This window comes from Canis aureus, chromosome 28 (assembly GCF_053574225.1).
Source record: "Canis aureus isolate CA01 chromosome 28, VMU_Caureus_v.1.0, whole genome shotgun sequence".
Taxonomy (NCBI): Eukaryota; Metazoa; Chordata; class Mammalia; order Carnivora; family Canidae; genus Canis; species Canis aureus.
In genome coordinates, this window is record NC_135638.1 from 7,310,571 (window position 1) to 7,324,400 (window position 13,830).

At 34.8% G+C, this 13,830-nt stretch overlaps 1 long non-coding RNA gene across 5 annotated transcripts in view; it reads left to right on the forward strand.

Annotated features, from left to right (window-relative positions):
* The first annotated feature begins 301 nt into the window (after positions 1-301).
* The window catches only part of LOC144300370 (uncharacterized), a 143,897-nt gene continuing 130,368 nt past the window's right edge, over positions 302-13,830 (forward strand). For all 5 annotated transcript variants that reach the window (XR_013366967.1, XR_013366969.1, XR_013366966.1 and 2 more), the window contains exon 1: positions 302-521. This is a non-coding gene — a long non-coding RNA (uncharacterized LOC144300370). The remainder of the gene's footprint in view (positions 522-13,830) is intronic.

Genomic DNA, 13,830 nt, shown 5'->3' on the forward strand with positions numbered 1-13,830 from the left:
TGCTTTCTGCATTCATTTCCACCCAACCAACGGTTCAGAAGGGTTAAGGCGTATCATGGTCCAATATTATTAAGTACATAATATGATAGAATTTTATTTCATGAAAAGGTTTTTGAGTGAGAGTTAAATTTATGGAGAAAGAAGTAAAAACAGTTTGGTATAAGTCAAATTATAGTGCTTTGTAATATAGTCACACACAGTCTTTGGACCTCTGCTTGCTTTCTTCAGTGGGCTGTGATGTCAGCATAGGAGGTCTGTATCCATGGATTTCGTGAGGTCTTGAATAAAGGCTTGACTATGATGTAAGTAAGTAAGGCGTTACTCAAGTTTTGGGAAAAGCTCCTGAAAGAATACTCTTTTCAAATGAGCAGCTACTACTGATGAGTAGTAACATAGTGAATACGTTCTGATACACGAAGAAACCAAATGGAATATCCTAGCTAAGGCTACTGAGATCTTCCTGAAGGATATGGGTCAGAATAGCTCTGCTGAACATCAGCCGTTGCCATTATTCTGAGCAGGTACAGGCAGTGCCGACTCTCATGGCTTTATAACTGTATCTTTTTTGTAGTTTCCAGATTGCTCTCAAGGTTAAAGGAATTCTTTTTATTTACCAAATGCTCTAGAGGAGGAAAATTTGCCTGAATGTGTATAGAAAGATGATATCAATGAATATTTTTCCTTATAAAGCCTATAGTATTCATTTTGTTAAATGGGATAGAATGCATTTTTCATGATAAGCATGTGTTGATTTTTTTTCTTCTTTTTCTAAGTGCAGCTTAATTCTAAATTCTCTTCATTGTCATTTAGGTGTGCTGAAAATTACTGGTTTTTGTTTTTGTTTTTGTTTTTTGAAAATTACTGTTATTTTTATGCATGGTTTGTTTTGTCTCAGAGAACAGAGCAGATTGGCGGTAAAGACCAATCACATGTTTCATTTTGAGGAAAATCTCCTTTTCTTCAATTACTCTATCCTTATCTTTTATATTTTCTTCATACATGGTGGAGAACTTTATTTTAATCTGTAGTGGCAAGGCTAGAATCTTAGTAGAATATTGAACAATATATTCTAAGTTCTACTTTATTTTTAAACACAAAATTCCAAAAATATGTGGAACTTTCCTTTGATACAAATTGAAAACCTCCATCTGGAATATGGCCTTTCAAAAATATCAATTTATTCTATTGATGGGACTATATAGAAGACTTTTACCCAGTGCACTATTTGTGTTGTGCTAAGAAGACAATTGCTGTTTAAATAAAATTGAGAGTCATACAAAATTATGTCAAAGAACTTAAAAAAGGCTTTATAATTAATTCTGTGACTAGTTAAGTAAATTGAAAATTGCTTTAAATGTTCTCTTTAATATATTGTATATATTATTAATTATGAGATTAGAGATTTTTGAGGATTGAACATTTTCTTGTGGACATTTGAAAGCTTGTAAATATTAAAATCTAGACAGTTTAGTAATCAGAGGTACCAAGTAAAGAAAGAAAGAGAAAACAAAACAAAAAAAAATACTTTCCTCACTAAACAAAGACCTTTTTTTTGAATGTAGCTCCTGATTATATGTTGAGAAAACCTAGTATAGAATCCCTGAAATTATGTTTGACTTTTTAATATTTATATGGGTATTTTCTTCATTATTTTATTTAAGAGCAGCTATTATTTATGGGGGATTTACTATGCTGTTTTCTTATGAGCTAAATATTATCTTCATTTTATGATAAAGAACATGAGTAAATCTGGAGTAATGTGAAGCAGACAAATACAGCAGTAATTGGAGTGTTCAAACTAGAGAAAAGAAAGAAAAGGACAGAAAAAAAGATACATGTGATGAAATCATGGCAAAATATTTTCATATTTGATAAAAATTATAAGCTGACTGATCCAATAATCTTACTGAATCCCATTCAAGAGAAATGTAGGAATTATACTAGTGCACATTATAACTCTTGAATTAATTGAACAGTTGCAATAAAAAAGAAGAAATGAAAAAAATAAGCCAGAAATTTAAAAATGCATTATACACAGGGGAACAAATAGAGGAATTGCAACAGATATTTCAAAGACACAGTCCACACAAGTGAACATTGTAGAAACATCCTTAAAGTATTGGGAGGAAAACCATCAATCTAGAATTCTTAAGTAACAAAATTATGTTTTAAAATTGTAGGTTGAATATATTTTTGAGCATAATAAAACTGAAAAAATTTATGACCCATAGACCTTCAATCCAAGAACAGTTGAAGGCCTTCAGACAGAGGAAAATGACACCACTTAAAATTGGTATTAGATTTTGTCAAGTGCTTTTTCTGTGGCTATTGATGTAATCATATGGTGGTTTTCATATGTTGAGCCAGCCTTGTATTTCTGCAATAAGTCACACTTGGCTGTGGTCTAAGATCCTTTTTAGGTTGCCTGATTCATTTTGCTAGCATTTTGTAGTCAATATTTGTGACCGTAATCATGAGATATTTGGTCTATAGTTTTCTTTTTTTTTTTTTTAAGATTTTATTTATTTATTCATGAGAGACAGAGAGAGATTGAGAGAAAGAGAGAGAGACAGGCAGGCAGGCAGGCAGTGGGAGAAGTGGGCTTCCTGCTAGGAGCCTGATGTGGGACTCAGTCCTCGATCCCAGGATCCCGCCCTGAGCTGAAGGCAGAAACTCAACTGCTGAGCTACCCAGGGGTCCCAATAGTTTTATTTTCTTGTGTTGATTTTGCTAGATTTGTTTTTTAAAGATTTATTTATTTGAGAGAGCAAGCAGGAGAAGGGAGAGGGGCAGAGGGAGATGGACAAGCAGACTCCATGCTGAGTGGGGTGGGTGGGTGGGTGGGACCTTGGCGCAGGGCTTGATCCCAGGACCCTGAGAACATGACCTGAGCCTAAGTCAGCTGCTTAATCAACTGAACCACCCAGGTGCCCCTGAGTTTTTCCTGGTTTTGATATCAGGGTTATTCTGGCCTCACAGAATGGATGGAGAAGCATCTCCTCTATTTTTTGAAAAATTTGTAAAGGGCTGGTGTTAAATTCTTTAAACATTTTATAAATCCACCAGTTAAGCCATATGAGCTTGGTTTTTTTGTTTGTTTGTTTTCTTTTTTGTGTGTGTGGGAAGTACTTTATTAGTAATTTCCACTCTGCTTGTTACAGATCTGTTTAGATGTACCTCTTCTTGAGTCAGTTTGGTAGTTTGCATCTTTCTAGGAGTTTTGTCCATTTCATCCATATTATCTAATGTGTTGACATAAAATTGTTCATAGTTTTCCCTTATAATCATTTTTTTTGTCTCTGTAAGTGGTAAATAATGTCCCCTCTTTCCTAATTGTGTAAATTGAGACACTTCATTTTTGTATTTCTTTTTTTTTTTAATTTTTATTTATTTATGATAGTCACAGAGAGAGAGAGAGAGAGAGGCAGAGACACAGGCAGAGGGAGAAGCAGGCTCCATGCACTGGGAGCCCGATGTGGGATTCGATCCTGGGTCTCCAGGACCACGCCCTGGGCCAAAGGCAGGCGCCAAACCGCTGCACCACCCAGGGATCCCCATTTTTGTATTTCTTACCAATTTTTTTCAAAGAACTAATTTGAAAAGTTTCATACATTTTCTCTATTGGTTTTCTAATCTATATTTCATTTCTTTTTGCTCTAATTTCTATTATTTCCTTCTGCTTGCTTTGGTTCTTTTTTTTTTTTTTTCTTTTTCTGGTTTCTTAAAGATTAGGTTAGTGATTTGAGGTCTACCTATCAAATATAGGTATTGACATCTATAAATTCACCTCTAAGCATGGTTTTTTCTATAAGTTTGTTTATTGTTCTATAATGTGTTTTTATTTTTCTCATCTCATTGTACTTTCTAATTTGTACACTGATTTCTTCATTGGCCCATTGGTTGTTTAGGAATGTAAAGTCTATTTTCTACCAATTTGTGACTTTCTCATTGTCCTTTGGTTCTTGAATTATTTCGTTCCATTATAGTGAGAGAACATCCTTTGAATGATTTCTTTTTATTGCCCAGGTTTTCCATTAAGGCTTTTGGTTTGTTTGTTTGGTCAGCTTCTTGTTTGCCCCAGTTCTTATCACGGCTTCAGGTAGGCTTCAAGGGTTTTTGACACCCTTCCTCCCTTAGGGAAAAGGTTGTTTTCACTGAACAAGTTCCAGGTCAGGTCAAATAAAGATGATCTCTGTGAGGTTTTCTTAGGGAACTGTCAGGTAGTTCAGATAAACACTGTTCTCTGGAAATGTTTGTTTGAAGAGAGCTCTGAGCCTGTTTTGCCCTACGAAGGTTCCTAGACTGGTGATTTCCATCATGAATGAAAGGGTGTTTATATTCAAATCTATTGAGTAGCTGCACAGAGGTTGAAGGGAAGAAGGGGAAGCCGAATTGCCACAAATCCCACTGTTAATACCAAATTTCAGCTTTTTTTCTTGATAAGTAGTCGTCAACTTGTTTCAAGCCTCTGGTTAACTTCCAGATTTTTGATGTTAGTTTTTCACCATTTTTTTTTGTCTTGTGTTCTTGTTGCTTTTATACAAGAGTAAATTTTCAGGGGTCCATAATTTCACCATTTCTGGTGCATGCTATTTTAAGATTCTTATATATGAAGTAGTGTAATAGGACTTGAAGGTAAATTGTCATAAGATAAAGATGTATATTGTAGACAGTAAAGTAACTACTAGAATAACTAAACATCAAGTCACAATAAGCCAAAAATGGAGAAAAAGTGAAGCATAAAATCTTCTTCACTTATTGCAAAAGAGCAGAAAAATGATAGAAGAGAACAAAGAACAGATGCTACAAATAGAGAGCAAGAAAGAAGATGACGAACTTAAAGCTAACCATAAAAGTAGTCTAAATGCAGATAGATTAAACATCCCAATTATGGGGTGCCTGGGTGGCTCAGTGGTTGAGCCTCTGCCTTCAGCTCAGGTCGTGTTTCCAGGGTCCTGGGATCGAGTCCTGCATCAGGCTCTCTGCAGGGAGCCTGCTTTTCCTTCTGCCTATGTCTCTGCCTCTCTTTCTGTGTCTCTCATGGAAAAATAAATAAAATCTTAAAAAAATAAACATCCCACTTAAAAGGCAGGAGTTGTTGTAAAAAAAAAAAGGCAGATTTTATATGACTTAATAGTAATTCATGTGGAAAACAAAGGCGAAAACAAATGAAATTTCCTTACTACTTATGGCCCATTGATAAGTCCAACATAGGCAGAGGGACATTCCTCCAGGAATTTATCTGCCTCCATGCCAATACTTTGCTAAGACCAAAAGGCTCTGCGAGTCTTAACCTAAGAATCCCTTTGGCAACTCCCTTTATCCCTACCCCTTAAGATCTATATTAGCAATCATCCTCCAGGTATCTGGCCCACTGATAAACATCTGAAGGATCTCATGACTGAGTTTTTACTAAACAGTAATAAATGACCTTTTCACAACAATAGCTCACCCCCTCAGCATCCTGGAAATTTTGTTTCCAAAATACCTTGTGCTGTCCTTAGCCTCTTCTCAACTTGAAGGTAGATAATCAGTCATTGGTCACCACCCAAGTGTAGCTTTTTCTGCCCACCTGCACCAAAGACATCTCAGAAATTCTTCCTTGACTATTTCCTCCAAACTCCAACATTTTGTATATCAGCAATTACATCTTAAATACAAAGACACAAAAGATTAAAAGTAAAATGAAAAATTAACATATACCAGGCAAAAATAGTGACTGTATTAATATCAGATAAAGTAGAATTCAAAGCCACAAAATTCCAAGGATTAATTAAGGCCATTTTCTAATGAGCAATGAGTCATTTCATCAAGAAAATTCTGAGTATTTATGTACTTAATAATAGAACTTGAAATCTGTGAAACGGCTATACTATCAACAGAGAAACAATAAACAGTAAACTGAATGAAGGGTATTGAATACAATTTAATCAGTATCTTAGACAGTATGAGGTCTGAACATATCCAATATAATATTCAGGATGTTTTGATGTCCACACTTAAAAAAAAAAAAAAAAAACAGAATCCTGATCATTGCCACACACAGAAAATTTCCATTTATATATATATTTTTTTAAACATTATTTATTTATTTATAAGAGACACAGAGAGAGAGAGAAAGACAGAGAAGCAGGGACACGGGCAGAGGGAGAAGCAGGCTCCATGCAGGAAGCCCAACATGGGACTTGATCTCGGGTCTCCAGGATCACGTCCTGGGCCAAAGGCAGATGCTCAACCACTGAGCCACCCAGGGATCCCTCCATTTATATTTTATTATACATCATATAAAAATATGTGCATACAAAATACATATTATACATTACATAAACCTACTTATGAAGTCCATAATTTTAAAAGACCATGAAGGGCTTATAAAAGAATATCTACATGATGTGGGATTAAGGAAAACAATCAGAAGTAGGAAAACTTCTAATCAGAGAGTTCAAGACTGTCAATTTTATCATATTCAAAATGACAAACTTATATATAAATAACATTTTTTTACAAAAGTTAATTAATGAGTCTTGTGTTTAAGGAAGATATTTGTGATGCATATCATGATAAATCCCAATATATGCCTAAAGATGTTTTTCTAGAACAAGAAAACTGAAGGCCTAATCAACATGTGAAAAAAATGCTATTTATCTGCTATTATCAAGATCCATTTTGGCACTGTCACTGACATATAATAAAAACCAAGAACATCCAGTATTATTATAAGGAGTAGTGTAGTCTGGGGAAAGGTATTTCAGTGCTGATGTGGTTAGACTAGGGCTACATCTGGCTGGTTTTTGTTTTCACGTCATCAGTCTTAAAAGTTTGCATTTGTCCTCATGCTTGTTAAAATAAATCACAAATGATTATTGCAGCTTCAGAAGCTGTGCCTATGCACGAAGAAGAAGAGGAAAGAAGAACGAAGGAGGAGGAGGAAGGAGGAGGAGGGAAGAAGGAGGAGGAGGAGGCAGGAAAGAGGAGCAGGGAGGAAGGAGGAGGAGGCAGGAAGGAGGAGGAGGGAGGAAGGAGAAGAAGGAAGGAAGAAGGAGGAGGGAGGGAGGAGGGGGGAGGGAGGAAGAGGGGAGAGGAGGAGGGGAGGAAGGAGAAGGAGGGAGGAAGAAGCAGCAGCAGCTGCTGCTGCTATGCCTATGCACTTACCCAGGGAAGGAAAAGGGATCCGCCAATTGAATTTTACCTGTTTTTATTAAGAAGTTAAAAAGTGTACAGTGTTACTATAAGATACTCCATTTCAGATAATATTAATCTAATTTTATACTCATACTTCATATTCAATTTAATCTAGAATTCTTATAGAGATCTTATGTCTTCATATTTACATCCACTGCTAACTGTATTTTGTGACTATAAATAATTCATGTGAAGTGTCTAAAATAATACTTGACATAGGTCCTCAGGAAAAAGCAGTTACTCTCTTCTCAAAAGATACTGTGCTGGTCTCACTCTATTTCTTCCCTCATATTTTGAAATACTTCTGTCATTTTTATTTAGATCCCTTTTTATTATTGACAATAAGTTACAGATAATATACATGTTTATTCCTGAGGTGTGTCTAATGTTTTAATTTCATTCAATTTAAATAATTTTCTTTCTCTCTCTCTCTCTCTCTCTTTTTTTTTTTTTTTTTTTTTTTGGCAAAGGCTTCATTATGTCTGTCTATCTGACAGGCTTTTTAGATGGCCCTAATGACCCTCTCCTGGTTTCCACCTTTGTGCAATCCCATCCTCTTGAATGTAGGCAGGTTCTGGTCTTTGCTTCTAACCAATAGAGTACAGAAGGCGTGATGGATTATCACTTGCGTAGTTAGATGGCAAAGATCCTGACTACTGTCATGCTAGCACATTCCTTCTCTCCCTCGCTTTGGTGAAGCCAACTGCTGTGTTAGAAAAGCCCAGGTAGCACAACCTCCAGCTATCAGCCAGTGCTTAACTGAGGCCCTCAGCTCAAAAACGTTACCCTAAATCATGTGAGTTAATTTTAAAAGCACCTCCTTTTCTAGCTGAGCTTTAAAAGAACACAGCAAAAAAAAAAAATTAAAATAAAAAATAAAAAAGTCACACAGCCTATGAGAATCACCAGTGACTCTTCTTTATCCATTCATCAGAAGACCCAGTTAACCTGTGCCCAAATTTCTGATGCACTGTAATTACAAGATAAAAATGTGTTGTTTGAAACTGCAAAATTTGGGGGGTGCTTTATTATGTCCCAGTAGATAATACATTTTTATCTTGGAGGGTTTGTTGTGGGTTTGTTTTTTGTTTTGTTTTGTTTTTTGTTTTGTTTTTTGTTTTTTGTTTTTTGTTTTGCTGATTATTGAATTCTGAGTTGGCAGTTACCACCATTCCCACCCCATAACTCTAAAGATATTTTTCCATTATTTTGATTCTGTTGTTCTCCTCATATCTATGTTTTTTTTTTTTGTCTCTGCTTACTTTTAAGATTTTATATTTTTTTGGAGCAAAGGGTTTGTAAAATGCTTAGTAATGGTTTTCTTTGTGTTTATCCAGCTCAAAGTCACTGATCTAGTTGAATTTATAGATTGTTGTCTTCACATTTTTTAAACTAATTTTTTTCTTTACTGAAGTATAATTGACATAGTGTTATCGTAATTTCAAGTGTACAGTACAATGATTCAACGCTTCTGTGCATTACTCAGGGCTCGTCACCGTAAGGGTACTCTTAATCCTCTTTATCTGTTTCACCCATCACCCCACTCACCTCCACTCTGGCAATCATAGGTTGTTCTCTGTATGTAAGAGTGGATTTTTGTTTGTCTCTTTTTCCCCTCTTTCTTTGTTCTTTTGTTTCTTACATCATAAACATGAATGAAATGGTTAGGTGTTCAACTCTCATTTCACTTGTAATTATACCTTCTAGGCCCATCCAAGTTGCTGCAAGCGTCAAGATCTCTTTTTTTATGGTTGAAAAATATTCCAGTGTGTGTATGTAGGGGGGCATATCCTCTTTATCCATTCATCTATTAATGGACACTTGGGTTACTTCCATATCTTGACTATTGGAAATAGTGCTTCAATAACTATAGGGATGCATGTATCTTTTTGAATTAGTGTTTTCATTTTCTTTGAGTGAATACCCAGAAGTTACTTGGGTAATATGATAATTCTTGGGAGTTACTTGGGTAATATGATAATTCTATTTTTAATATTTTAAGGAACTTCCATACACAGTTTTCCACTGTGGCTGCACCAATTTGTATTTTCTTTTTTTTTTTAAAGATTTTATTTATTTATTCACGAGAGAGAAAAAGAGAGAGAGAGAGAGAGAGAGAGAGATGCTGGACACAGGCAGAGGGAGAAGCAGGCTCCATGCAGGGAGCCCGACGTGGGACTCGATTCAAGGTCTCGAAGATTACGCCCTGGGCTGAAGGTGGCTCTGAACTGCTGGGCCAGCAGGGCTGCCCTAATTTGTATTTTCAACAGTGTACAAGGGTTCTGATTTCCCCACATTTTTACCAATACTTGTTATTGGTAAAAAAATTTAAAATTTTTAAAATTCTGACCAGTATAAGATGACATCTCATAGTGGTTTTGTTTTACATGTCCCTGATAATTGCTGATGTTGACCATCTTCCCAAATGCTTATTGGCCATTTGTATGTCATTTGGAAAAATTTCTATTCAGGTCCTGTGCCCATTTTTAAGTAAGTTATTTGTCTTTTTAAGTGTTAGCTTGTAGAAGTCTTTAAAATAATTTTAGATATTAATCCCTTATCAGATGTTTATTTCGCAAATATCTTCTCACATTCAGTTGCCTTGCAGTTTATTGATGGTTTTCTTTGTTGTGCAAAAGTTTTCAATTTTGATGTAGTCTCAATGATTTAATTTTGCTTTTTTTTTTACCTTGCTTGAGGAGACATATCTAGAAAACTGTTTCTGTGATCAAAGTCAAATAAATTACTGCCTATGTTTTCTTCTAGTTTTATGATTTCAGGTCTCATATTTAGGTCTTTAATCCATTTTGAGTTTATTTTTCTGTACGGTTAAAGAAAGTGGTCCAGTTTCATTGTTTTGCATATGCCTGTCCAGTTTTCCCAGGAGCATTTGTTGAAAAGATTTTTTTTTCCTATTGTATATTCCAGCTTCCTTTGTCATAGATTAAGTGACCAGAGAAGCACAGGTTTAACTCTGGCTTCTCTATCTTATTCCATTGATCGGTGTGTCTATTTTTCTGACAGTACTATACTGTTTTGATTACATTTATGTCTGCTCTAATCTTTATTATTTTCTTGTTTCTGCTGAAGTTGAGCTTTGTTTTATCTTCAGCTCCTTTCGGTGTAATGCTAGGTGGTTTATTTGAGATTTTCCCTCTTTCTTGAGGTAGGCCAGTTTTGTTATCAACCTCCCTGTAAGAACAGGTTTTGTTGCTTCTCAAGGATTTGGCACTATTATATTTTCATTTTCATTGGTCTCCGTGTATTTTTTTCTATTTGAACTTACTCTTTGATCTCTTGGTTGACCCATTCATTGTTTAGTAACATGTTATCTACCTCATACATTTGTAATCTTTCCACATTTTTTCTTGCAGTTTTATTTTTTCTAGTTTCATACAATTGTAATCAGGAAAGATGCATGGTAAGATTTCAATCTTTTTTAATATATTGTATCTTCTTTTGTGACCTAACATGTAATCTGTCCTGGAGAATGTTCCATGTGCACTTGCAAAGAACGTGTATTCGGGTTTTTTTTGAATGGGATGTTATATATTTACGTATAACTGTTTGGTCCATCTGGTCTAATATGTCTTTCAAAGCTACTGTTTTCTTGATTTTCTGTCTTGATCATCTGTCTGTCCATTGGTAGAAGTGGGGTGTTAAAGCCCCATACTGTTGTATTACTGTCAATTTCTTCCTTTATGTATGTTAATTGTTGCTTTATATATTTCAGTATTAACTATGCATTTATGTGGTTTTTTTTTCAATATTTCTCTCCCCCATTATCTCCTTTCTGTGGAAAATTAATGATATTTACATTGATTTTATTCTATTTTATTTTATTTTTTTTTGATATTTACATTTTTTAAAGTGGGTCCCATGTATTTCTGTACTTGATTCTATGAAAGTTTTATTTTCTTCTTTGTTGCAGTTTGGATATTTTCTATTAAATTCTCAAATTTATATTCATACAATGAGTTCTTCATTTTGTAATATATTTTTGAATTGTAGACCCTGCATTGTTTTTCCTGAAGAGTGTGCTTATCTGTTGAAATATTCTTTTTTCTTTCTTTCTTTTTTCTTTCTTTCTTTCTTTTCTTTCTTTCTTTCTTTCTTTCTTTCTTTCTTTCTTCTTTCTTCTTTCTTTCTTTCTTCTTTCTTTCTTTCTTTCTTTCTTTCTTTCTTTCTTTCTTCTTTTTCTTTCTTCTTTCTTTCTTTCTTTCTTTCTTTCTTTCTTTCTTTCTTTTTTTCTTTCTCTCTTTCTGAGAGAGCATATACATATGCAAGCATGGGAGGAGGGGCAAAGGGAGAGGAAGAAGGAGAATTTTCAGCAGATTCCACAGCCAGCATTAAGCCCAAAGCAGAGCTTGATCTCAGAACCCTGAGATCATGACCCTAGCCAAATCAAGATTCGGATGCTGAACCAACTGAGCCATCCAGGGGCCCAGAAATATTCTACTTTTTATACATTGTTTCTATTATCTCCTTAACTTTTTAAAAATATATTAATCAGCATTTTGAATTTCTTGTTGCCTAATTCTAATGTCTAACTCATCTCTGGATCTAGTTCTATTTTTCGTCTTTCTTAGTTATCAGTCACTTTTTCTTGCTCTTTTGTATATCTAGTATATAGGTTTTTTTGCTGTGTGAATTAAATTATTCAAATTTAAGATACCTGCATCATGTAACTTTTCTCTAAAGGATGCTTCATTTCGATAGAACAGTCAAATTACCCTTAAATCATTTTAATCATGTTGAAGTTTATTTTTAGGCTTTGTCAGAAAGATTTTTTTCAATTTATCTTAGTCCTAAGCAATTGTTTAGTCCTTACTGCTGTGTGTGCCTGTTTTGGGTCTCAACTGAGTATGTGGGTGGTCATGAAGATACTGTACTCTGGGTTGGCAATGCTTCCAGTGTCTTTCCAGTTCTCTGCTATCTCTATAATCTCTATTCTTTTTTAAGTCTCCCAGAATCTTAAGCTATACTTGTTCATCTTTAGCATTCAGCTAAGATTTTAAGGAGATCTTACACAGATTTTGGGGTTCTTTTTTGGGGGGGGTGATTGACTTCCTTTCAAATCATGTCCCCAAGTCTAAATTGTTATAGGAAATCCCAAACTCTAATGTCTGTTTCATCTATCCTCTAAACCTGCTCCTTTTTGCTTGGACTCTGTTTCTCTGCACCATGGCTTCAAAATCTCTCAAAGGGAAATTTCTGTTAAAGTTCAGCTCATCATGTGTGCTTATCTTCTTTGGAGAAGAGTAGTTTTCATACTTTGTCCAGAGTTATAGTTCCATAAATATTGCAGCTCTGGGGAGCCCGAACTAGAGCACTTTAAGCAAGAATTAATTTTCTTCTAATAACTAAAGCAGAAACCAAGGCAAAATATCACTTTCAGGTGGCTATATGGATGATGACATCATCAAGGAAGCTTTGAAATAAACGACCATTTTCTGAGATAGCTTTAGAAATTTTTAGATAAATCCAGAAGACTTGGGAGGAATTGAGATGTTATGAAATGAAGATGAGGTCCAATGCAATCTGAGGTATTGCTATTAAGGTAAGTTTCCTTATAACGATGTCCTACAATTGATTAGGAAAATTCAGATTACTATAATAGCTATTATATTGTGAAAAGTTAGCAAAATGATCAAATCTCTAATATATACTTGAGCGCACTGTGTATTTGGACATCTCATTTCACAGTCAATGGATTGTTTTCAGGAGCAGCACATAACAAGCAAGTCTGTAAGAACCACAGGTGCCCTCTTTCTTTCCAGTAGAGGCACGCTGTGGCTGTCAAATCTTGGAGCCTAGCATGTGAGATGTTATGACTTAGATTTAAAAAAATAATGATTTATATTCCCCAAATGAATGAGAACATATAGAGACAGAACGTAAAGACTGCTAACTCTGGGAAACGAACTAGGGGTGGTAGAAGGGGAGGAGGGCGGGGGGTGGGAGTGAATGGGTGACGGGCACTGGGTGTTATTCTGTATGTTAGTAAATTGAACACCAATAAAAAATAAATTAAAAAAAATAAAAATAAAAAAATAATGATAAAAATGATAAACTTATGTCAAAAAATAAAAAAAGATATGAAGCCAGAGACGTTGAATTTTAGGGAAAGACCTAAAAACAATAAAAATAAAAATTTAGATTTAAAGCATGATAGACCTCAGCATGATAGAAACAAGAGAAACCACAGGTATCAAGTAGTAGGAAGGGGAGATGAATGATATTCTTTTGGCTAGCTCCCAGCCCTGAGCCTGACAGTGCTTTGTATATGGTGGGAATAGCCAGATAATTGTCAATTAGAGATTTTGAGTGGAAAGTACAACAGAACCTGGATTCTTCAGGAGTCACATTAACTTCAAAAAGTGATTGCATTGTTATTTGTAAACATTTCCTTTGTAAGAATCAAGAGAATATGTGGAACTTGATAGGTCACCATTTGCTCTGAAACTCTTCATTCAAGAAACATCCACTTAGAAGCAAAGGAGAGCTAATTTTCTATCAAACCAATTTATGGAAGCCTGACAATGAAAAAAAGCAAGCAAATTAAGTAAACAAGAAAAATACCAAATAAATAGCCAACAATAAATGTTAGATATTATTTTTTAAATTCTAAATTTATCAATAAGCTAA